Consider the following 27,654-nt stretch of genomic DNA (forward strand, 5'->3'; position numbering starts at 1 on the left):
GAGAAGAATTAATAGTTCACAACTCATGAAATTGAAGAGATAGAGTAAGCTAAAGATAGAGAAGTTGAAAGGTCAAGCAAGTAAAAAAGGAAGCCAAAGGTCGAGCGAGCGAAGAAGGAAGCTGAAAGGTCCAGCAGAAGAAGAAGGAAGCTGAAGATCGAGCGAGCGAAGAAGGAAGCCGAAAGGTTCAGCAGAAGAAGAATGAAACTGAAAGGTACAGTGGAAGAAGAAGGAAGTCGAAGGTCAAACATTCTGTTGATTAGGTTATTTATTGAAAAGCTTGGACCTGTGTTTGACAGTGATTGAGATAACAGTTCAAAAGGATGCCTCTGCAGATCTAAGAAGATTATCTAAGTATGAATAGGGTTGTTTTTAATTGAACTCACAATATGAAACTGTGACAACCACTCCTCTAAAGAAGTCACTCCTGAAGAAGTTACTCCTGAAGCAGTCACTCCTAAAGCATTTACCATGACAGTGAGAACAGAGGCTTGAAACAGAGAGTTGTTTTTGTGCAGAGCTTAGTGCAGTTCATTGTAGACACATTGAAGTTATGTGAAGACTATTGTAGATCATGATGGCTATTTGAAATCATCATGAGGTAACTTTGCAGACTCTATTTGGGAAGTATGAAGAATTGTGAAGACTCCTTCATATGAAGATAGGTTTTCATTGATGTAACAGTGAAGAAGATTTTGAGATCAGTGTAATACAATCAAAACATTTCTTGACAAAGCAAAACCAGAGGGTTGAAGCCCTTAGGGTTGGTGCCTCATAATTGGAAGGATTGGTGTCCTTGGAGTTGGTGCTCCTAAATCCAAGGTTGGTGCCTTAACAAGATAGGATCAGAGACCTTGGGGTTGGTGCCTCAGAATTGGAAGGATTGGTGTCCTTAGAGTTGGTGCTCCTAAATCTAAGGTTGGTGCCTTGACAAGAGAGGGTCAAAGACCTTGGAGTTGGTGCCTCAGAATTGGAAGGATTGGTGTCCTTGGAGTTGGTGCTCCTAAATCCAAGGTTGGTGCCTTGACAAGGTAGGGTCAAAGCCCTTGGGGTTGGTGCCTCAGAATTGGAAGGATTGGTGTCCTTGGAGTTGGTGCTCCTAGATACAAGGTTGGTTCCTTGAAAAGATAGGGTTGGTGCCCTAGAGGTTGGAGCCTCACAAAAGACCAATTTGGTGCTTGGCAGCAAGTTGTGCCTTATATATTATACCTGATTTATTGTAAAGATTATATTAATAAAAGCATTTATTCCTATTGTTCATTTTGTGTTCTAAATATAAATGATTTAACTAGTAAAAATAACAATTGAAAAGGAATACTAATTCAGCCCCCATCTCAGTATTTCCAACAATTGGTATCAAAGTCAGTACCTTCACTCAAAGCCTAACAGCTTGAAGGTTGATCATTAGAACACAAATGGTGAAGCCAAGGAAGAAAGTCTCCAATCCTCCTAAAGATGTGTCTCCCTCTACCACTTAAATAGAAGTCAATCAATTTGTGAAGGCTCCATGGTTCAATGGAAATTTTGATATATGGGAGGCAAGAATGAGGAATTTCTTAAAGACTCAAGGCATTGAAGTCCAGAAATTGGTGATTGTTGATAGTATGATGGATGGAGAATCCAAGACGCATAATGCAAAAGCGATGAAGGCAATATTGAAAGGGCTACCAGATTCTATAAAGGCTAATTTGGAAAAATGTTCATCTGCAAAGGATATGGGACAAACTTCATGACCTTCACTCAAAAGGAGCATCGACCATGACCACTAGTCAAGAAGATGATGGAAAGCAAGAAGGAAATCTAGAGCCCATCAAGGAAGCTGAAGATAAGAGTGATGCCATCAACTCTAAAGAACACCTAGAAGATGAAGAGAATGAAAAATATTTTGAAGAAGATCTCCTCACTAAACTTATGGCTTCCATGGAAGAGATTATCAATTTGAAAAAGGAAAACAAGGAACTTAATAAGAAAGCACAAGTTGGTGACCAAGACCAAACAAGGAAGAAATTTGTCCTTGTCAAGCTTCAAGTACAAGAAAGGGATGAAGAGCTTGCCAAGCTTAAGAAGGAATTTCATCAAAGCAAAAGAAAGAATCATGAAGAAGTCATATCCATGACAAATCAATTGGATAAAGCAAAGAAATGGGAAGATGCCTTTTCAAACCACATTGAACAAAGGCACAAAATCTTGAACAAACTTGAAGCAAAGATTGGTCAATACAAGGAAGAGGTCTCCTCCCTTAGATCTCAACTAGAAGAGGCAAGGAAACAAGAACAAGGAGCTGAGAATAAAATGAAAACTTTGGCATTCATAGAAGAACAGTTTGATGAAGAAGAAAAGGAGAGAACCACCATGATATGTCCACTAAAAGAAAAGGATGAAGAAACATTCAAACTAAAATCTGACCTCAACCTTCTCAAGGCCGAAACATGTAAAAATACAAGGATCATGGAGGAAATGGAGATCAGTCTAGCCATGGAAAATGAAGAAATCTTCAAAATGAAATCAGATATCATCTCTCTTAAAATAGAAGCAAATGAAGAAACTTGTATCAAGGAAGAGATTGAGAAACAACTTTCTAAGAAGAATAAAGACTGCAAAAGAATAGAAGAAGAAATTGTCTCCCTCATGAAAAAGGTTGAAGGGATGGACAAATTTTTGAAGAACTCTCAAGCCTTGGATGACATGCTTAGCGATCAAAGATATCCATTTGATAAATCAGGTCTCAGGTGTGTAGGTGAATCCTCAAGAAAGAATGATAATGCTTCAAACAATAAGGATATGAGGAAGTCAAAAAGAAATGTTGATGCTCCCAGTTTCAGCAAAGGTAAAGATAAAAGTCAAGGCAACAATGAAGGAAGTCATGTTCCAAGAAGAAATGTAGATGATGTCAAGGATGCAAGAAGCAATGGTTATCATCAAAGGATCTCAAGGCAGAAAGAATTTAGAATTACATCAAGAAATATCCATCTCCCAGGTACCAAAGTTTATTTCTTGGTTATTGTTATTCTCGTACAAACTTTGGACACATGGCAAAATATTGTAGGGAATACCACAAAGATAGACACTATGGTCCCCGACAATCTCCGAGAAGCAATTCCGCAGCAAGAAATCATGAATTCTTATTCATGAACAACATAGAATGCTTCAAATGTCATAACATTGGTTATGTGGCACATGATTGTAACTTGACTTGGGCTCCTACACAAGCTAGAACCATGCAAAAGAAGAAAGTTACATAAGTATGGAGAAGGAAGAAAATACAATCCAAAAATCTCTTGAACTCCCCAACCAACAACAAATGTTGTTGACTTGAGGAAGATATCCTTGATATTCCGAGTATTTGATGATGGGATTCTACCAAAAGGAGACCGTGCATACAGTTAGGGGGTGCTTCTTATTCTAGATCATTATTACAGAAGCTATCCATGGAAGGGTCCTTATGAAATCCTTGATGATATATATTAATAATCATTCTTTTATAAATATCATTTCTCAGGAGCACTACATTGAAGAACATGATCTTGTAACCATTATTTGGACTGTTGTTGAAGATGTTTTCCACTTGATCACTAAGGATAAATTAGAGCAGCAGAGAAGGCCATCCAATGCTAGAGAAATAGGGAAAATAACTATGTTGTTGGTATTACAGAAGTTGAATGTCTCGACTCAGGGATATGATGTGAGAACAGGTAAATCAAGGACAGTAATAGAGGCAACCTTCAAACAAACAGACACATTTTGGAATGGAGCTTGAAGCAAGAGCAGTTGGAAGAATCTAGCATAATTGAAGCATTGTAAAAAGTTGTCAACCATTAAAAAGAATTCAAAAGACAATCACAGACTGGATGTCAAATCTACTAGTAGAAATAACTTATAGAAACTTTTACTAGAACACAAAGAAAAGTGGCTCATCAAAAGTACTATAGAAAGAAGATGTTGCATGACAGGGGGAGCAGTTCGACAAGGGGAGTTCCTGTGCACCTTTTTGCCATTGATGTCAAAGGGGGAGAGAATAAGAATATTGCCATCAATGACAAAGGGGGATATTGTTAATCTAGGTTGTCATTGATGTCAATATAGCAGCGTTTGAGATGGAAAAATTTTTAATACATGATGTTGCCTATTGATGCCCATTGATCATAATAATGCTCATGGGGGATCCAAGGATTGAATACAGACATAATAGAAACTATGGAACCGAGGAGGAAAGATATCGAAAGCCATCAAGAGAGAAAGGAGAAGCCATGAAGCCAAAGAATAAGAGGAATAGTTCATCAGAAGCCATCAAGGAAGTAGGTTATTGCATATGCCCAAGGGTAAGTGCTATCGGAAGAAAAAAGAGCAACATCGATATCAAAGGAGTAAAGAAGAAAACATTAGAGGAGCCATATTGGAAGTATCACATTTAATATATGCCCAAGAAGAACCGATAGGAAGAAAACAACGAAGGAGCATAAACAGAGTTATTGGAGAAATCGTATCAGCAGTATATAATATCAGTGTTTTCTATGTAAACAATGCTCAAACCATAGATTGCAATATAATGGAGTCAAGAATGGCAGAGGAATAGATTTGGATCATCAGATTGATAGATCTATTAGATCGACGGTGATTAGTAACTGCATGGGTAGGAAAGTACAGGTTTCCTTGATCATTGTTGAAGTCCCGCACCCAATCCTAGCCGTCAATCTCATATTCAACACTTAGATCACATTCAACTATGGGGGTTAAGGCCGTTTTAATCCGTGTGCCAATCGAAGTCCCACAAACCATAGATTGCGATATAATACGTGGACCTGATATCTCCATTAGAACATACCTTTATGTAGTATCACATCCAGATAACAGGGAAGCTACACAAATCACAAAGGGTTGTCACCCTAGACCAGCGATTGTGATAAACCCCTGAACCGCCGACTGGGATAGCATTGCTTACCTAATGCACCATTATAGCATGACTTAATAAAATATCACATCCGTAGTAATCGCAAGTTTCAAAGGAATGTCAAACCGCTGATTGTGATAGAGGTGTGGACTCGACAAACTTATTAAAAATGGTTTATTAAATATCGCATCCGCTATGGGGTGATACGTGAATATCAGTGGTATTGAATGTTGCGATTGCAGTATTCTCATGAAGTTGTGATTGCGGGATTAAAGCCATGACATGTGGGGACCTCTATTAATGTAGATTTTCATAAAGTTGCAATTGCAGGAGTCTTATGAAATTACGATTGCGATAAAGTGGTGGACCCAGTGGGTTTATCAAAACAGTTTAATATAATATCTCATCCAGTAGGGGCAATTGGCCATGTTATGGGCACGACTTGTAAAATACCTCTGAAAGTTGCGATTGCGATTGAGGTAGTGATGTGGCATGTGGGACCTCCCTGTGGGTATAGCCTCTCTTATATTATTTTCATGAATAATCAAGTATATGGGTGAAAGACTCTTTGATATAATTTTAATATGCGAACTCCTAAGTCGGCCTCTCCTCCCAATGAATGTGTCTTTTGGTTATTGGAAACTCACATATATACAAGTTGAAATGCTTCACTAGGTAATCAATCTCGGGCATCTAACAGAGAGAAGAACTAACAGTTCACAACTCGTGAACTTGAAGAGACAGAGTAAGTTGAAGATTGAGAAGTCGAAAGGTCAAGTGACCGAAAAAGGAAGCCAAAGGTCTAGCGAACAAAAGTGGAAGCTGAAGGTCGAGGGATGAAGAAGGCAGCCGAAAGGTCCAGTGGAAGAAGAAGGAAGCCGAAGGTCAAGTGAGCTAAGAAGGAAGATGAAAGGTCCAGTAGAAGAAGAAGGAAGCCGAAAGGTCCAACAGAAGAAGAAGGAAGCCGAAGGTCAAACATTGTATTGACTGGGTTATTTATTGAAAAGCTTGGACCTGTGTTTGAGAGTGATTGAGATAATAGCTCAAAAGGATGCCTCTGCAGATCTAAGAAGATTATCTGAGTATGAACAAGGTTGTTTTTAATTGAACACGCAATATGAAACTGTGACAGTCACTCCTCTAAAGAAGTCACTCCTGAAGCAATTACTCCTAAAGCAGTGACTCCTGAAGCATTTACCGTGACAGTGAGAACAGAGGCTTGAAATAGAGAGTTTTTTGTGTGCAGAGCTTAGTGCAGTTCATTGTAGACACATTGAAGTTGTGTGAAGACTATTGTAGATCATGATGGCTATTTGAAATCATCATGAGGTAACTTTGCAGACTCTGTTTGGGAAATATGAATAATTGTGAAGACTCCTTCATATGAAGACAGATTGCCATTGATGTAGTAGTGAAGCTGTAGATTGAAAAAACACAGTGAAGAAGATTTTGAGAGCCATGTAATACAATCAAAACATTTCTTGACAAAGCAAAATGAGAGGGTTGGAGCCCTTGGGGTTGGTGCCTTGACAAGATAGGGTCAGAGCCCTTTGGGTTGGTTCCTTAGAGTTGGAAGGATTGGTGTCCTTGGAGTTGGTGCTCCTAAATCCAAGGTTCGTTCCTTGACAAGATAGGGTCAGAGCCCTTGTGGTTGGTGCCTCAGAATTGGAAGGATTGGTGCCCTTGGAGTTGGTGATCCTAAACACAAGGTTGGTGCCTTAAGAAGATAAGGTTGGTTCCCTAGAGGTTGGAGCCTCACAAAAGACCAAGTTGGTTCTTGGCAACAAATCGGAGCCTTATATATATTGTACCTAATTTATTGTAAAGATTATATTAATAAAAGCATTTATTCCTATTGTTCATTTTGTGTTCTAAATATAAATGATTTAACTAGTAAAAATAACAATTGAAAAGGAATCCTGATTCACCCCCCCTCAGTATTTCCAACAATATTTTTCTTATTGGTTGAGTTAGAGTTGGATATTTTTCTTTGTGGTCTAATGTGCATGTAATGCAGGAATAAAAGGTAAAATCAAGGAGCTATGGTAAAATACCTTAGTAAAAACTCAGATGGGACAAGGGAGAGGAACTACAAAAGGTAAATCATCCTAATTTACTGTCCATCCATTCGAATATCCCTCCATCAACTAAAAGTACAAAGAGCCAAATCAGGAGTACTAAAAGACAGCCAAGCAAGTGGAAGTAAAAGTAGCCTCCCTACTAGAAGGCAACCAAGCTAGTGAAAGTGAAAGGACAAGTTACCATTAATTTGGGAGTTGTACCTCCCTAATTTTGAGGGAAGTCATTGAGACTTCAGATGTTTAAATAGAGAGGCTTAGGACCTCAATTTTTTTAGGTAGTTAGCCAGTCATTAGTCAGCTAGTCAGTCACCAATAGTCAAGTGCAGACTTGTAGCAGTTTGATGTAACATAGTGTCCTTTTATAATGAATATGAGTTTTGATTTGAGCCAACACTAAGTTAACTCAGAGATTTGAAGCTCTTGGGTTAGGGCCCGACCCTAGCAGCCAAATCTCCTCTTTATTGTATCGTTATTCTAGCTTAGATTCCTATTTTCTATTGATTTACTTAAGCAGTTCATTCCCATTACAGTAGTAGCATAGATGCATGGTTTGATTGTTCATTTGGTTAAATAGATGCATTTTGATTATAGTGGTTCAACATAGGTTTATAGCTTTCCTGTTCATGTACTTAAGCAGCTTCCTGTTTTCTGTTCATTTTCTTGAATAGTTGCAGTCTTATTACAGTAGTGCAGAACAGATTAGTTGTGTTCTAGTTTGCTTCATTTATGCTTTCAATTAGCCTGGTAGCAAAGAAAAGATCCACAAGGTTTCTCACAGGTGTCTCGGCCTCACCTCCTCCCTTTGGGACCATGATGTGAGGAAGAAACCCTGCAACAACCCGAAAACCATAGGGTTTTGGTTTTCACAGAGGGTTTGTTGTTTAATGTAGTCGCTGAGTTCATGTCATATTTCTTTGTTCCTTTAATGGGCATCTACTCCTTCACTCTCTCACCCTATCCTCAGACCTCACTCACATTCCCATTTCACTCGCCTTCATCATGAAAAGCTCAGTGGAAGATGTTAATCCATGTTCAAACCATTTTTAACCATCAAACGCCTTTCACAAGCAAAACTGAACAATCATTGCCCAATGCACTTTTGGCGTTTGATTTTTTTCCCTTTAAATCCCCACCATTGATCTACCTTGTCAGATCTGACGACTATCGCACACCCGCTCACCGACCTGCTTGGTCAAATGTCCATCGTAGATCTACCTTACCAGATCCAAAGGCCTTCACGTGATATCACGTGGATCTCCTGTTTGACCATTATCCGGCTGAGGGCACGCGATATGAGCAGTTTCCCCGTGATATGTGTCTGCTGGGGTGGCTAATCACATCAAATTCTATAAATTGCTTACAGCTTTGAGGGTGCGCAATATACTACTTACCGCCCTCTAAACCTGCTTTCCAATTTCTACATGTTCCTTTTACCCGTGACCTAATCTCCACTGTCTATCTGCCGAATAATCTTTTTTGTCCACCTGACTCCACCCGTGTGATATAGTCCCAACCGTTCATCCTGTTATTTCACCATGTTTTCCATACCTATGTACCCTCATACGATCCAATCTCAACCATTCATTTACCTTTCACCCGCCTGATCCAACAGTCCTTATGCACTGTTGCCCCTCACATCCTCTTTTCACCATTTTGATCTCTGACCGTTCTTCTGCTTAGACACAGATGTTAAGTAAACTTGACTTGGGATAGATTCAAAGTTGAACAGGATAAACAGTGATGGTTTTGGGGCACATGGTATTGTGCACCCATAGTATTCTGCCCGTGGTATTATATGTAATGGAGCTTATAAAAGGTTGGAAGAACTTCATTGTAATGCAAGACCTGGAGGTGAGCGGTGAAAGCTCACTTGGTCGGATTGGCCAGGGTTTTGGCCAATGCTAATGAGATCTTATTAGGTTGGTACAATCCCTGGCATTTATAGCACTATCTTCCATACATTCTCCTCTAGGTTCTTCTGTGTACGATTGTTCCACTATTATTTTCCAGACCCAGATCTGGAAAAATACTGCATTGATCTCATTAGGCACTATAAACCCTTGGCATCAAAGAATCCCTTTGAAGCCAATATCTGGCTCTGATACCAATTGTTAAGAAAATTAATGCATAACATAAATAATTACCGAGAGGAAGATATATAAGAAAATAACCAGCAACAACCATAAACACATCAACACAAATGTTTATCCGAGAGAACCCCAAATCCAGGGAAAAACCCAACCTAATAAGATCTCATTAGCATTGGCCAAAACCCTGGCCAATCTGACCAAGTGAGCCTTCACCGCTCACCTCTAGGTCTTGCATTACAATGAAGTCCTTCTAGCCTTTTATAAGCTCCATTACATATAATACCACGGGCAGAATACTATGGGTGCACAATACCATGTGCCCCAAAACCATCACTGTTTAACCTGGTCAACTTTGACTCTATCCCGAGTCAAGTTTACCTAACAACAAACCTAGCCTAGTTTCCATTACTTAACCCTTAGTCTAGTTTTGATTCTTTTACTTCTGCAACTTAGATAATTTTCATTACATAATTGTTTTCTTCATTTTTGCAAGTAGAGTAGCTCTCCCTTAGATTAGATTTGCTCTCCTCCCATCAAAATCAAGCTTCTTCTGACCCTATAGAAGTCTGGCTTGGAACCCCTCTAGTCTCTTGCCAGATGAGCAGTGAAAATAAGCAGTACCTTCACTTCTACTTGTGTATATAGCACAATCACCTCCAAGTTTGTACAAACCCAGGTTGATAAGTAAAGCTAGTAGCCCTAAGAGTTGCAGAATTCTTACTGCAATATCTAGGCTCACCACTTTTTGGCATTGTTGCTGGGGAGGTGTCAGAGTAGTAGTGATTACTACTCTTTTCTTCTATTTTCTAGTTTCCAACTTTCTTCCATTGGTTTATTTCTACAAAATTAATCTAGTTTATTTCTTTCATTTTGTCATTTATCTACTTTCCTTTCCATTCTGCAATCAACAATTTCATTTCTGCAAATAAATAAATATATATATATATATAGATATATATATATATATATATAAGGACCATGTTTGCATTAGGCATATTTAATTTCGAAAGTAGAAAATTGCATTGCATTATATTTTTCCATTCAATCATAAAAACAAAACAAACAAAAAAATTCTCCAACACCAAACAAACCCCCCATCTGATCATGTGGTGCAGTAAGAGCCACATCACCATTCACTCTTGCAGGTAGAAGAATAAAATGGCAAAGAATGTAGAAGAAATGGATGGAGATGATGACAAAGAGGAAGATCCTCTTAGATTTCCCATTCAAGATACTGATGGTAGTGTGCACATGAATAACATCCCTCCATCCTTTCTTCCAGAATTTCATGGTCTAAGGTCATAGGATCCAGAAACCTTTCTCTTTGAATTTGAGATTGTTTTTAGATCTTATGGTTACTTATCAAAAACTCAAAAACTGAGATTGTTTCCTACAACTTTAAAGGATAGAGCTCTTAGATGGTTCATGAGTTTAGGGACTAATTCAATAAGATCATGGAATGATATGCAAAAGACATTCCTAGAAAAATATAAAGATCATGATCTTAAGGAAGAAATCTTTAGAATGAATCAAAGATAAGATGAGAGTCTAGAGGATCTAATAGAGAGGTTCATGTACAATGTTAAGAGGGTAAAACTACATCATTTAGGATTTGACACACTAAAAACCCTCTTGCTTAGAACAATTAGAGATGAGTGGATTGATCTCCTTGATCTCATAAGTAAAGGTGATGTATACCAATTGTAGGAATTTACAGGGTAAGTTCCACAGAAAGAATACCAAAAGGACACCGCTCACAACCAGATCTCAAATCAATACACCAGTATTTTTGACGTGGTTAAAACCCTCAGAGTGCAAGGAGGGAAACAGTCCACGGCCTGTCCCAACGTGGGTACTACAGGCAATTTATTAATCAAAGAATGAAAATTTACATAAGCTTCTCTCATGCACGGATTACCCGAACAATGACCCTCCATGCGCTTTAAATAGAACTCATGGACCAATCGGGTGTCAAGCCACGGATCAAGTGTCGGTAATACCGAGGTGAGAGTGAACCGTTGGATCACTACATATTGTGACCGTCGGATTGTAAGTTACAAAATGTACAACGGTAAAGAAACACACTTTACCTAACTCTAACCTAACTCTATACTAGACCAAGTTGAACTTAACTATATCCTATGTGTCGGAATATCCTAACATCCCCCCTTAAGAACAACTTGGGATAGGATTGAAGGATTTACAAATATGACACAATAGGAGAAGGAAGGAGGCACTAGAGCCTATCCCCCCTTAGTGACAACTTCCTGAACTCCAAGCATATATCGAAGTTTAGTGAACTTCGCCTCTGTGAGAGCCTTTGTGAAGATGTCTGCAACCTGATCATCTGTTGGACAATATTGCACTTCAAGAACATGGTCATGAATGAGCTTTCTGATGAAGTGCATGTGTAGTTCAATGTGTTTGCTGCGCTGATGCTGGACTGGATCTTTGCATAGCTGAATGGCACTTTGATTATCACACCAAAGTGTGGTTGGATGCTGCTGCTCAAAGCCAAACTCTGATAGGATCTGACGAAGCCACAAGGCTTCCTTACTAGCTTCCACGGCACCACGATACTCTGCTTCTGCTGACGAAAGAGAAATTGCAGCCTGTTTCTTACAAGCCCATGTAATAGGTCCTGAACCAAGAGTGAAGACATAACCGGCAGTAGACTTCCGATCATCAGGGTCACCAGCCCAATCAGAATCAGTGAAACCAACTAACAGAGGAGCTGCTTTGGCACTGTAATGAATCCCAAACTGTACTGTACCTCGAACATAACGAAGTATTCGTTTAGCTGCTTTCCAATGACTTTCACGGGGGTTTTGCATAAAACGAGCAACAAGGCCAACAGCAAAGGAAAGATCAGGACGAGTATGGGTTAAATACAAGAGTTTTCCGACAAGTTGACGGTATAAGGTAGCATCAACTTCAGGAGAAGTACAAGAGACTGAAAGTTTGACTCCAGACTGAAAGGGAGAAGGGGCTGGCTTACAGTCTTCCATGTGAAAATGACGAAGAATATCACAAGCATACTTGGACTGGGAAAGGAAAATACCCTCTTGGGATTGCAAGACTTGAAGACCGAGAAAATAGTGTAAGTGGCCTAAGTCTGTCATTTCAAAGTTCTTTTTAAGGCTTGACTTCACATGGTTTATAAGGTTGGGATCACTACCAGTAAGAATAAGATCATCAACATAAAGAACAAGGATGATAAGAGAGTTGCCCACTTTCTTGGTGTAGACAGTATTGTCAGAATGACACCTAGAAAAGCCAGATTCTAAAAGAAAGCTATCCATTTTGGCATACCAAGCCCGAGGAGCTTGCTTGAGGCCATAAAGGGATTTCTTAAGTCGACAAACAAGGCTGGAGTCTGTTTGTATGAAGCCAATGGGTTGTTCCATATAGATTTCTTCCTGCAAGTCCCCATGCAAGAAGGCAGATTTAACATCCATCTGATGGACTTCCCATTTTAAAGAGGCAGCAAGGGAAAGAACAAGGCGGATAGAGTTCATTTTGGCAACAGGGGAGAAGGTTTCAGTGTAGTCAATGCCTTCAACCTGTGAAAATCCCTTAGCAACGAGACGAGCTTTATGTTTATCAACTTTCCCATCTGGTCCATACTTGGTTCTGTAAACCCATTTACATCTAACAAGTTTGCGTCCCTTTGGTAGAGGAACAAGATCCCATGTATCATTTGTCATCAATGAATGATATTCTTCATTCATAGCTGCTTCCCAATGTGGATGGCCTGAAGCTTCTGCAAAAGTGTCAGGATCATGATTTACTGGAGCTTGAGCCAGTAAAGAAGAGGCTCTTTCAAACTGAGAACGTGTACGTCGCTGATCTGTAGGATCACCGGCAAGATCACCTGCTGCATCCCGAGTAGCACGGACCCATCTTGGAAGTTGAGGATCCTGAGAAGGTGGGGGAGGATTATCATCCTCGCTTTCATCATCTGAAGAAGAAATGTTTTCAAAAGTAGAAGAGATAGGAAGAGGTGGCACATCCGCCGGACTAGGCTCGCAGGCCGATTTATTTTCATCAAATTTTACATCTCTTCTAATGATAACATTTTTGGACTTAAATGGAATAAGTCTATAACCTTTTACATCTTCAGAATATCCAACAAAAGTACATTTCTCACTCTTAGGTTCTAAAGCTTTATGCTTTTCATCTGGAATATGGGCCCATGCTTCACTTCCGAACACACGAAAGTGACTTACATCTGGTTTAATGGAACTCCAAGCTTCTTCTGGAGTGATATTCTCTAGAACCTTAGTAGGAGTGCGATTGATTATATAATTTGCACAATTAATTGCTTCGGCCCAAAAACTAAGACTGAGTCCTTTAGATTGCAGCATACAATTAGCCATTTCCTTTAAGGTGCGATTTTTCCTTTCAGCTACACCATTTTGTTGTGGAGTGTATGGAACAGTATGTTGCATTTGAATTCCATTTTCGGTGCAAAAGTTGATGAATGTGTTTTTAACATATTCTCCACCATTATCAGTTCTTAGCTTAAGAATTTGATGTCCAGATTGTTTTTCAACAAAGGCTTTGAAGGCCAAAAAAGTGTTAAATACTTCACTCTTGAGTTTTAAGAAGTATACCCAAGTGCGTCTGGAGAAATCATCAATGAAAGTTACGAAGTACTTGCAGCCAGAGAATGAAGCAACAGGAAGAGGACCACATAAATCACTGTGCACAAGCTGTAAAGGGGCTGAGGCGTGCCAAGAGGCACGTTTGTCAAAACTGTCCCGATGATGTTTTCCGAGTACACATCCGGAACAAACACCATCTCTGCAAGATATCATAGGAAGACCTGTCACCATATTTTCTTTACATAGATGCTGAAGGGAGCGATAGTTTAAGTGACCAAATCGCTCATGCCAAAGTTTGCTCACTTCATCATTATGAGCAACAAATACTGAGGGAAGATTGGATGACCCAAAGTTGTGAAACTTATACAACCTTTTGGAATCATCAGCAAGACCAGTAGCTAGAATCTGTTTAGGATCTTTTAGATCCTTGATTACAACATCATGAGGTGAAAATTCAACAATTTTACCTTCACCTGAATGAGTTATCTGATAGACAGATAGAAGGTTGCAGGATAAGGTTGGAACACATAATACATCATTAAACTGACCATTGTCTAGATGAACAGTTCCAGTCCCTACAACATTAAGAGATCTATCATCACCAATATATATATTTTTGGTGTTACAATCATTTAAAGAAGAAAACATGGCTTGATTTTTGGCCATGTGACAAGAGGCTCCAGAATCAATGAGCCACTCATGAGAATGAGAAGAAGAAGAAGATACATTTAATGCATAACCAGACTGAGATGATTGATAATGACATGCAGAAAGTGCCATTCCGGAAGTTGAAGTTGAAGTAGGCTCCACATGGATGTTATGTTTCTTCATTGCGGCTTCCAAGGCTTCCATCTTCTTAAAGCATTTAGATTCTAAGTGGCCATCTCGATTACAAAAGTTACAATGTCTATCAGACTTCTTCCATTTGTTTTTATTGGTCTTATCATTTTGCTGAAATGATCTTTCATTTTGAGGCTGAGATGGTTTAGGACCATTCTTTTGAGGATATGACTTCTTAGGATTCTTTGAATTTGGTTGTTGCTGGGCGGCTAACGCTTTCGTGGAAGAGTTTCCAAGATTAAGAAGACCAAGGTGTAAGAGTTTTTCTTGTTCTCTTATTAAGGAATCACAAAAGGAGTCAAAGGAAGGGGCCTTGTATTCTTGTCCTTGACAAATGAAAGCTTCCCTTGTAGAATGGAAAGTGGGCCCATAATCCACAGGTTCCAGGGGGGGGGGGGGGCCTTGGTTTGCGTGCTTGCCTTGAGAAAGCTCTTTTTCCCTACAAAACACAAAACACAAAACCCAACACGAATATGCAAAGAAAAACGAACCTTACGGCTCGAAGTTAGCTTTAGCCAAAAAAACTAGAAATTTTAAAAAAAAATCTCAAAGTTAGCTTTAGCCGAAAATCTAAATATTTTTCTCAATGTTTCTGATTTTCCGAGATCACACTAAGGTGCAGGGAAAAGAGCATACGCATGAGAAAAATCCTTCCTTTCTGTTTCTGATTTGCCCAGATCGCACAGAGTCGCAGGGCAAAGAGCATACGCAGAAATGAAAGGTATAGATCCGGTTAAAAAAAGGCTAAATAAACTGAGACCGAAATAAGCAGAGAGAAAATAACAGTAAACTACAAAAAAACACTGTATACCTCCCGATCTGAAAAATGACGCAGCTAGGGCTACCGGAAACCTTTTCGCGTGAAACGAAAGGGGTTCCTCACTGGAACAGATGCTCTGAACGCAACAGAGCAGTCCTCTCGGCCCAAAAGCAGTCAGAAACAGCAGATCTAGGAAACGACAGCTGCATGCAGTTCTACCGGCTTCAGATTTGGATCACCAACGGACGCGGCCCTCAAATAGCTCCGATACCATGTAGGAATTTACAGGGTAAGTTCCACAGAAAGAATACCAAAAGGACACCGCTCACAACCAGATCTCAAATCAATACACCAGTATTTTTGACGTGGTTAAAACCCTCAGAGTGCAAGGAGGGAAACAGTCCACGGCCTGTCCCAACGTGGGTACTACAGGCAATTTATTAATCAAAGAATGAAAATTTACATAAGCTTCTCTCATGCACGGATTACCCAAACAATGACCCTCCATGTGCTTTAAATAGAACTCATGGACCAATCGGGTGTCAAGCCACGGATCAAGTGTCGGTAATACCGAGGTGAGAGTGAACCGTCGGATCACTACATATCGTGACCGTCGGATTGTAAGTTACAAAATGTACAACGGTAAAGAAACACACTTTACCTAACTCTAACCTAACTCTATACTAGACCAAGTTGAACTTAACTATATCCTATGTGTCGGAATATCCTAACACCAATTATCATTTGAGGAAATTTGTGAAACATGCAAACACATATCAAGAGGAAAAGCAAGAGTAGGTAAATCAACATCAAGATCAGTAAGTCAAGCTAAACTTGTAAATTTGTTTGATGATTTAAAGAACAAATTCTTAGAAATCTAACAAAGCAATTAGAAATGTTAAGAATGCAAGATGAAGGAAAAGAAAATGCTAATATTTGTGTTGCAGAATCACAGGATGTTAGACATTGTCCATCATTACCAAGGTTGAAGAAAGTTCACCAGGAGGACAATGGACCAAGTCCATTGCCAATGCAGTAATATTATGTAGCTCCAAGAGGACCATGGCATCTTATTCAGCCTGATATGATGCAAGAGCCTAATCCAGAATTTCAAGCTTATGCACATCCACCTCCAAGTAGTTGGAACACACCTTTTCCTTGGCAACATTGGCCATCACAACCCCAAAACCAATATTGGCAACAAGGTTGGCAAGGAACTTATGGGAGCCACCCACAATATCCTCAGTAGTTTCCTCAATACCCTCCATACCAAACTCCATGTTATCCTAACCATTAACTTCCACCACAACCACAACCCCATCCATATCCATCTCAAATATACACTCCCACTCAACTACCTGTACAACCATTTCCAAACCCACACATCCAAGTAGCTCAACCCACTTAAAATGTTGAGATACAACACTTCCAAACATCTCCTCTTGAGGTCAATAGTATTCACCATAGCTCAGGAAGAGTACTGCAAAAAAGAGATGCTCCTAATATCATTGAAGGACAACAGACAGAAGAAGAAGATTCAAAAGAGCAGGTCAAAGAACCATGGGCTGCATTTGATGAAGAGAAGACAACAAAATCAGAGATTGAGAAAGCTCCCTCATGGTTACCATCAAATCCTCATTATGCCCAAGAGAACACTCAATAAAAAGAGGAAGATTTGAAGGTCATGACAAAGAAGACATCTAAGATGATCCAAATCAGCAAGCGGACCAAGGATATCACAACTACATTCAAATATGGTTCCAGATAGTGACTAAGTTGCAGGGTCACTCTCTTCCTCAAATATGATTGACCCTTTCAAAGTCAAATCATCTGATCTCTAAAATCTAGGTACATGTCAAAGCATACATTTCAAGTCTCCGCGTCATCTTGACTGTCATCTTGATGCACACTTGGATCCATTGGAAGTATTCTTATACTTGAAAGTTATTTTGTTTTTCAGGTAGAGTAGGGTAGAATATATATATATATATATATATCTAAGGTGAAAACCTCCTTTGAGGTGCTTCATATTGGCCCATTGATTGGAAATCTCCATGAGGCGGTCAATGGGTTGAAAAAAAAAGACATAATTGTTATTTGCAGGTGGATGAAAAGACAAGCAAGGAGCAAAGAGAAGATCCAAAGGGAGCCTTGCCTAACATATGTTCATCTCCTCCACTTCTTACCATGCATCCCTCCATAAATTCCATTATTTTTTACTTCACTACTCTAATTCAGGTGAAAATTGCATTTTCTACAAGGACCCCTCACCTCATCCATTACCATCATCCTTGCATCCACACACACTCCTACTTCCTCTATCCATTCAGTAGCATCAGATCTACAGTCACAGACATCATCAACAGATAATAGAAGAGGAAGAAATATGACCATACAGCAACAGCAGCAGCATCAGATATGTGGTCACAAACATCATCAACAGACAGCAGAGTAGGAAGAAGAATGACCATCAACAACACCTCTGATCTTTGACAACTGCATCGTGGCATTAAGGCCACAGGTAAGTATCCTACTCACTCACTCATATGCATCATTTGATTGAAAGTTGTAAAGGTTAAGAGGTAGTTGGTTTGCAAGTAAAATGGTGGTTGGTTTCCTTTAAAAGGCTAGTGGATGACATGTACAAGAAACTCTGTTTTCTCAATATTTTTCTCATTTCCTCTTCAAGCCTCACAAGCAAGATGCTCATCAAGTATATCTCATGTAAGGGTAGATATAGTGTTGTTTATGGCTACCATTTTAGAATGCTTGAAGAATTAATATTTGGGGTAGAAACACCAGCTCACCAAAGACTTGCATACCCTATTTCTTGATGCAATCACTCATGGACTTCAGCAGCAAAGAAAACACAGGAAATTCCCAACAGTTAGTTCACCATGGGTTGATCAGAATCCTCATTGAGGATGCCCTCAAAAACCTAAAGATCCCTATAACATGGACAGTATTCAATGACTTACCAGCAGAGGATGACATCAAAACCTTCATCTATGGTGTTAGTCCTTTTGTCAGTGAGGAGGAGACAAAACAAGAAAAAGCAGATACAGAGCTAGATGGGGATGAGATGGATAAATAAGAAACTAATACAGAGGGACATGATGAAGAGGAACACAAAGGAACACGATGTTGAAACAGAAGAGAAATAAGACTGTGAAAAAAAATAGAGTAGCAAGAAACAAATGAGCTAAGTGGCTTCAAGGACAGAGAAGCAGCTGAACAATCAAATCCCATGAGCCTAATCAGCACCCATAATCTCATTGCAAATGATTCTCAGTTGACACTTAAATATATTTTTGCCCAAGGGAAAGCAAGTACACATTTTGAGGATATGTTTAGGCTACTAAGAAATGATAATATACATGCCTGCTAAAAAAGATGGAAAACACTGCCACATAGCTTGAAGATCAGAGAATATCAGTGGGTAGAAGGAGAAAGGAAAGCAGGTTGCTATAAACCAGAAGAAAAGATCTGAATAGAAGCATGAGATGTTAGAGAGGCTACCAGCCACTAAGTTTCTCAGAGGATGAAGAACACTTTCAGTAGGGGTGTGATGATGAGCCTCATCATTGAGTAATTATATGGGCCTTAATTGGCCTTAATTCACCTCCTAGCTTAGTCAAACCAACTATTCTCACAACTTATTGCATACTTTTGATTATATTTTTCTTATGGGTTGAGTTAGAGTTGGATATTTTGCTTTGTGGTCTAATGTGCATGTAATGCAGGAATAAAAGGTAAAATCAAGGAACTATGGTAAAAGACCTTGGTAAAAACTCAGATGGGACAAGGGAGAGGAACTACAAGAGGTAAATCCTCCTCATTTACTGCCCATCCATTCGAATATTGATCTGATAATGAGATCTAGGACAATTAATAAGGTTTTACAGACTTATGTGCATGGATTTGCCTATGTTATTTTATGCAATGGATCGATCAGATTGTAAAATACATAGACTATGAAGCAGTAAAAGACTATAATAGACAATCACATAAAAACACAGCAAGTTTAATAAGGAGTTCACCCAGTACTCCTGGGCTACATCTCCTAGTCCAACCTTCAGTGGTGACCTCTCTATTATGTCTTAAAGCAGAGTTTTTACGATAGTATGAGCTCAATTTGAGACTCAATACACAACAAATATAACAATAAGAGTTTTCTTGAACCTCTCAATCTTTCTCTGAGTACACAGACTCTCTGAATCACTCTCTGTCTTTATCTTAGCTTTGTCTCGGCACTGCCTACTCTATCTTCTATTTTCTATGGCTTTAAAGTCAAAATAGCGCTACCTGTTCGTTTCAGCTTCTCAGCTTTCAGTCTCTCGATCCTCTGTCCACTCGAATCCCTCTTCTCGCATTACACAATCATTGCATAATGCCTAAAGGGGAGGTGGCCACCTATTCTGCAATGTAAGAGTGCCTTGAGCCCATGAAATCCTTCGAAATCCCGAATGTGGTCGTTTTCTACTTAACATAGGAAAATGCATTCACGACTGTGAAATTCCACCAAAACATAGTTCATTTTATACTTCAAAAGTCCTTAAATCCACCCTATTCTCTTATCGGGTCCGCCTGTAAGTCGCCATCGCATGTCTCTTCGGCCTTGCTCCAAGGTTCCCCTTTGTATTTCTGAAATACGTTAAAATCATGAAAATATTGTAAGAAATGGCTTATGGCAGCTCTGAAAATATATATTTAATAGCCTTAAGGAACCCTTTCAGGTCTGGTTTATCCCATTGGCCTTCATCCTTCGCAATTCATTTAATAAACGAAAACAGTGAAGATGCATTAAAAATGGCTTTGCTACAGATCTCAAATCTTGTGAAATAATATTGATAAAACCATCAGATCCGGTTCATTAGATTGCACATATACATGTGTATAGGTCCCACTCCATGGTGTTGTTCCGATGCGATTGATCGCAATCGCATATCGGGATAACCCCGGGCCGTTGTAAGTGCTCTTGTAATTTCCAATAGCGATCCTACGATGCAACATGGGTTGTTGATCTGTGCACTTGATCGACGGTCCTAATTGACTCCGTCGGTCGCTGTCACAAGTGGTATGTAGTCTGAACCGATATCCACTGTCTGCCTATGCCGATTGCGATTACCGATTAGATCTGGACCATTGATCGTCCAGATCTGACGGCTACTATGCATTCATTTCTCATGCCTCCAAAACTCTATTTTTTCATGGTTTTCTCTGGTTTTTTCCTCCTGATAGTGTTTTTCTACCATTCTAAGGGCTCTTTTCATGGCATGCTTTTTTGAGTTTTTGAAGACTTAGAGAGTGTTCTTAGATCCACTTGGATCATGCCTTCCCACTGAAAAGGCTTGTTATCACTGAAAATATTTCAAAGGAAAAGGAGAGCAGAAATCTTCATCAAATTCAAGCAAGGCAGCTCCTCAATTAAGCAAGGTATTTTCTTCAATTTGTTTTGTCTAAAGAAATTTCAAAGGAGAAAATGTCAAAAGAAAGGAAAATACCATCGTCACCATAACAATCACCAATGTACAAGAATGACAGAAACAAGGCAGCCAGCAGTCAAGAAGAAAGACAGAGCTTTGAGGAGGATAAGGAGAAATTTTGAAACTAGCTACGAATCCACGTTTTCGTAGCACAGACAGGGTAAAAATCCTGTTTTTCGCTACGAAATCAGTGATTTCGCAGCGCGCTGCGAAACCCCTGTAGCAGCCTGTTTCAGCTGAAGAAACTCTGTTTTCTGCTTTTACTAGTCAATTTCTAAAAGCTTTCCTGAGCAGCTGAGAACTTAACTTTGCAAAATGAAAGAGTATTTTCTTCCTAACATGCTGCACTACAAAAACCTCTTTCAGTTTCTTCAAATTCGTTCTGAGGTGGGAGGAATTTACGGTTAAACTTGCGCTACGAAACTGCAGAAAGTCAAGCTTTGTCTACTGGTTTTAGTAGTGTTTTTCAAAATCAGTTTCTGGTCACATGAAAGGCTATCTTGGAATTCTGAAGGAGGTTTCTCTTCATAACATGTCTAGCTACAATAACCTATCTCACTTTATTCTTATGTGTTTTCAGTTGGGAGATAAGAAGCTTTTATTGAGACCCTAATTTCAGAAAACGGATTTTTTCATGTTTGCCACGTGTTTTTCAAGGACAGTTTTTGGACAGCTGGAGAAATATTTTCAAAAACCAGGAGAGGTTTTTGTTCTAGACAACATGGGATACAAAAACCTCCTTCAGTTTCGTAAAATGTGTCATGGATGAAGAGATAAAGGCTCTGCAATTTTCAAGGATCTAACCCTAAAAACAGGGAAACATGTTCCCTAATTTCTAGGGTTTCTCATCAGCAGTTGGGTGACCACGTGGGAGGCTTCATCAAATTCGACCTCATGGAGTGTTAGGTGTCAAATAATGCTTTAAATGTTTAGATAAGTTTGTTGTAATCATAATAAGGAGTTACACTCCTAGTTGTATTAGGTCTCTAGGACTCCTAGTTAGCTGTCCTTTGCATTTAATAGTTAGTTTTGAGTGTCATTAGGTGTCACTGATGGAAAATTCGAATTCTCTTGATGAGGGATGATGGAATCCTAATTGTAAATGCTTTATATAGAGCAAGAGGTCGAATTAGCAAAAGGTTGGAGACTTTTTGGCTCAATTGCTGCTCTATGTGCAGACTATGTATATTTTTAACCTAATGCAGAATTTCTACATAGACAACTCAAGATTCATGAAGAGTTCTTGTATGTTCTTGTTTTGATGGCATCTTCCAATACTTAAATTGCAGTGAGGTTTACTTATGATACTCAGAATTCATCAATGATGCTCTGACTTCCTTCATAGATAAACTAACTGTGTTTCACTGTTTTATATTTGCATTTCTGCACTTGAACTCTATAATGCCTTGACTTCCATGCTAGGTAGAATGTTTTGGCTTCACTACTCAGGATTCAAAGAGGGTTTTTAATGTCCTATTGTCTCATGGCTTTCCTCTTTCACTTACTTGCAGTGGTATGAATACATGTTACTTAGAATTCATCAATGATGCTCTAACTGCCTTCATGTATTTATAAACTGTGTTTCCTTGCATTGTATCTTTGTTTTGTTGATGTATAAAAACTCTCTATGCCCTGACTTCATGTTAAGCTGATCTTGCTGTGGTACTGAACATACTTTGACTCCATAGCCCAATGGTAGCCAACCTTCATATTTCAACCTATAAACATATACAATCACAAACCATAGAGTTAGCCATCTATCTTATTCTTTAATCAAAATCTTTAACCCTTTGAGAGAGCCCTCTCAGGCTGAGGAGGCTAAGCCTCAGCCAAAAGTTTGGTTTGAAATAGTTACTCAAAGTCTTCCTAATCAGCAGCCCTTCAGTGCATGATTTTGTGATAACAAGGCTATTGGACCACCAAACATTGGTTTTCAAGCATCGCTCAAGTGAGGATACAGCTGCCTCACTTGCCCAATCTCTATCCATTTTGTATTGATGGGTTTTGAACCTTTGAGCCTGATCTTAAGGTACTCCACGTCCCCTCTGCGTGTAGTCCTCACCTTCCTATCCAGAATTGTATCTTCCTGTAGCTCATTGAGGTATTCAGGCAACAGATCATCAATAGAAGGCGATTGACTTTTCTCTTCAGGATCTTCAATTAATGAAGGTTCAAACTGTCTTAAGTTTTCTGCTTTTACCATTGAATAGATGTGCATGTATGTTGGCAAATCAAGGTGGAAAGTGTTCTCACCAATTTTCTCAAGTACCTTAAATGGCCCATACCTTATTAGCTTCAGCTTATTTCCTTCACCTTGCATTCTATCCTTTTTGATATATAGCCAGACTTGATCACCAACTTGGAAGTTGTGCTCCACCTGGTGTTTATCATGCCTTGCCTTATACTTGGCTTGGCTTTTTTCTAGCTATTCCTGCACCGCTTGGTGAATTTCTTGGATCTGTTCAATGAACCTGATTACTTTGTCCACATCACTGTGTCCGGCAACTGCTATGTCTTTTTCAAAGAAAAAATCCAAGGGAGACCTTGGCATAAAACCAAAACAGGTCTCAAAAGGAGATCTTTGTGTAGAAGAATGTTTAGCACGGTTGTAAGCATGTTGCACATAACATAAATGTTCATCCCAAATCTTGGGATGTTTGCTGCAATAACCCCTGATCAATTGGATCATTGTCCTGTTGACTACCTCTGTTTCGCCATCTATTTGTGGGTGAAAGGTTGTGCTCTTCTTCAGTCTAGTGTCCATCAATTCCCACAGACTTGACCAAAACTTCCCAACAAATCCAGAGTCTTGATCATATACTATGTAAGTGGGTAACCCAAAATGCACCCAGACATGCTAAAAGAATAACTTCGTTGTTTGTTCAGTTGTAATATTCTTATTACAAGGTATTAAAATACACATTTTGTTGAACCTGTCCACAATAACATATAAATAGTCATGTCCCTTTCTATATTTTGGCAATCCCCCAATAAAGTTCATGGAAACACTTTCCCAAGGATGGGAAGGGACTGGTAATGGATTGTACAGGCCTAGTTATTTTTTGTTGGGCTTACTTTTAGCACACATGGTACACCCTCTTACATATCTAAAAATTGTTTCATGCATTTTTGGCCAATAGCAGTATCTTTGCAGTTGTGGAACTGTTTTACTTACACCGAAATCACCTAATATCAGAGAAGTATGTGCTTCCCTAATTATGTTGACTCTTTAAATTTGTGGAATGCATAGCTTTCCCAAATGATACAAGAGTTGGTCTTTAACATAGTAATCCAATTATTTTACCTTTTTTCCATTACTTAAAGCTGCATATACATCTTTAAAGTCTATATCTTGAGCATATTGTTCAATATAGCTTTCATGCATGACTGAGTTATGCTTAAGTATAGTAGATGCATTTATGATTGGTCTGGACAACATATCTACAACTTTATTGTGTATGCCCTTTATATATTTGATGACTAAATGAAACTATTGTAGAAAACCCATCCACCTATAGTGTCTTGATTGCTGCAATTTAGTTTGTGAGTGCAAGTACTGAAGTGGCTGATGATCAGTATGTATAATTATTTCTTTTCCCATTAAGTAATGTTTCCACTTTTTCACACTCTGGACTAATGCATACAATTCTTTATCATATGTAGGATAATTAACTACTGTAGAATTAAAAATCTCAGAATGGTAGCATATGGGTTTACCATGTTGTATCAACACTACTCCCATAGCATAGTAATTGGCATCTGTTTCAATCTCAAATGGTTGTTGAAGATTTGGCAATGCTAGTACTGGTGTTGTACTAATTTTTACTTTCAAGGTGTCGAAGGCTTTATGTTGTTTGCCTCCCCATTGAAACACCTTGTTCAATCCTATTAAATCATGTAAGGGAGCTGCAATTAAGGAAAAGTTAGCAATAAACTTTCTCCAATATTGTGTTGCTCCTAAGAAGCTTATAACTTCTGTAGCAGATTTTGGTTTAGGCCAATTTACAATTACTACAACCTTAGAGGGATCTATCTTCAATTCACCACCCCCTACAATATGACCCAAATAATTCAAAGATGTTTTACCAAATTCACATTTTGATAATTTAACATAGAGATTTTCTTTTTAAAAAACATCTAGAGTCTGCTTTACATGCTTCAAATGTTCTTCCCATGTTTTACTGAAAACCAGAATGTCATCCAAATATACAATTACAAAATCATCAATAAAAGGCCTGAGTACATCATTCATAACTCTCATGAAAGTGGCAGGAGCATTAGTCAAACCAAAGGCATAACTAGCCATTCATACAGCCCTTGCGTTTTTTTGAAAACAATCTTCCATGCATCTTGCTCTGCTACTTTGACATGATGGTAACCACTATGTAGGTCCAACTTGGAAAATTAAACAACTTCTTTCAGCTGATCCAATAGATCATCAATGCAAGGAAGGGGATAACGATTCTTGATCGTTATTTTATTCAGTGATCTGTAGTCAATGCACATCCTCCACGAACCATCCTTCTTTATCACCAACGCGATTGGAGATCCACATGGTGATATGCTTGGTCTTATGAACCCTTTCTTGAGCAGCTCTTGTACCTGCATCTTGATTTTTTTATTCTCTAAAGCGGATAACTTGTACATTCCGATGTTAGGAAATGGAGCATCTTGTTGTAAATTAATATCATGTACAATTTCCACTTTGGGTGGAAAACATTTAGGTTCTTGAAATAGGATATTATATTCTGAAACAACTTTTTCTAAATCAACTTTCTGTTTAGCATCACAACCCTCAAATACATTGGTTTTATCAGGTTTATTTTCCTTTACAACCATTAGTAAAAATTGCTTGCATGAATTTACAATCCTTTTCATCTGCCTTGAGTTTATGAGAGTATAATTATTTTTGAGTTTGTGAGCTCTTACAATATATTCTATTCCATCTTTTGTTAGTTGATACTTATTTTCTGCTCTATATAAAATGGCTTTTCTATCCTACAAGTAAGGACTTCCTAAAACAATTCCACATATATCCAAGGGAATTACGTCTATCTCGACCTCATCTACAAATGCTAAACCAATGGAAAACCTAAGTTTACAATTTCTAGTCACTTGTTGCTTTGCTTTATCACATACCCAACCTAATGGATAGGGCTTCTTGTGAGGTGTGGTTAGTAATCCCAACTTCTTTACAATTGCTTCAGAAATTAAGTTTACTTGTGAGCCACTATAAAATAAAGTATCAATCTTTTGATGTTTAGAAATAACTCTAATATGAAAAAACTCATGTCTTTTCCTCTCATTTTCTTCACTATCAATAGTTTGGGCAGTATTACTAGTAGATGCTTCAGAATTTTTACCTTATATACCTATAGCTATGATTGTTGTTTCATCACCTGAGTCTGACCCCAAATCCTTCTATACAGCAGTAGCAGCCTTCTTCTTCTTGCCATCGAACTTCTTGGGTTTTAGCTCCGGATGCAAAGACCAGTAATGTTCATCATCATGTCCATCCTTCTTGCATTGAGTGCATGAAGGTTTGGCCTTCTATACAACATTTTCCTTCCTCTCTTTCCATTTCTGCTTCCTCTTTTCCTTGTTTTTACTTGCAGTAGGTTTTGATGATCCCTCAATCTCTGGGTTCACATTCTTGCCTCTAGCCTCTAGATGGGTAGCCTAGACAAATACCTCATCTATGCTAGTAGGGTTAAACATGTGAATGGTGTGCCTCTAATAGCTGTGTAGACCACCTATATACTTCAAAAAAGTTTCAGGTGAGTCTAAAGAAATGCCTAGAATCAAAGCTCTTTTTCTAAATTCTTGGGTGTAGCTTTGTACACTTTGCTCTTTTAATTGGCGAAAAGTTTTCCAACTCATCATAGCTTACTGCATATAAGCTAGTGGATAGAATTGTTTTTTAATTGCAGAAAAAAATTCACTCCAGACAGAAAGAATTTTACAATGCTTCTTCAAGTCAGCTTGTGTCCTGCCTTCCCACCATACCAAGGCAGTTCCTCCAAGGCATAGGCTGGCCAGCTGAATTTTACTCCTGTCTGAATCAATGCTCTGCACCCTGCAATACACATCAATCTGTCTAATCCATTTATCTAGCTTCTCTGCATTTAATTCTCGATCATGTATTGGCAAAACAAATTTAACATCTAATTTAATCAAATATGTTTTCTTCTTTTTATTTTTAGGGCTATCAGGAGGTGTAGATAGAGGAGCCTCTTTTCCTTTCCCTTTGCCTTCAAAATGGCCATCTATAAGAGATTCTTCTGTTCCTTTGTCTTGTTTGGAGGTTGAAGAATCTTCACTTCGACCTTTCTTAAATTCTCGATACATTTCTTCTACCATGGCTCTCATGGTCATGAAACTGTCCATGAACTGAGATTTTGATTCCAAGGGATTTTCTTCTGCCATTTTCCTCCTAGGATAGACTACTAATTTTTGGGTTAGTTTCAACCAGTTCTCCTTCTCCTACTTTGAGCTTTGACCTAATTATCATTCACCAATCTAGCACAAGCTTGTATAACCTTAGTAAACTTAAAGCTCTGATACCACTTGATCTGATAATGAGATCTAGGACAATTGATAAGGTTTTACAAACTTATGTGCTTAGATTTGCCTATGTTATTTTATGCAATGGATCGATCAGATTGCGAAATACATAGACTATGAAGTAGTAAAAAACTATAATAGACAATCACATAAAAACACAACAAGTTTAATAAGGAGTTCACCCAATACTCCTGGGCTACATCTCCTGGTCCAGCCTTCAGTGGTGGCCTCTCTGTTATGTCTTCAGGAAATGTTTTTACAATAGTATGAGCTCAATTTGAGACTCAATACACAACATATATAACAGTAAGAGTTTTCTTGAACCTCTCAAGCTTTCT

This window comes from Pinus tabuliformis, chromosome 5_1 (genome assembly GCF_031772625.1).
Source record: "Pinus tabuliformis cultivar Carrire ecotype Pingquan chromosome 5_1, CPIR1, whole genome shotgun sequence".
Classification (NCBI taxonomy): domain Eukaryota; kingdom Viridiplantae; phylum Streptophyta; class Pinopsida; order Pinales; family Pinaceae; genus Pinus; species Pinus tabuliformis.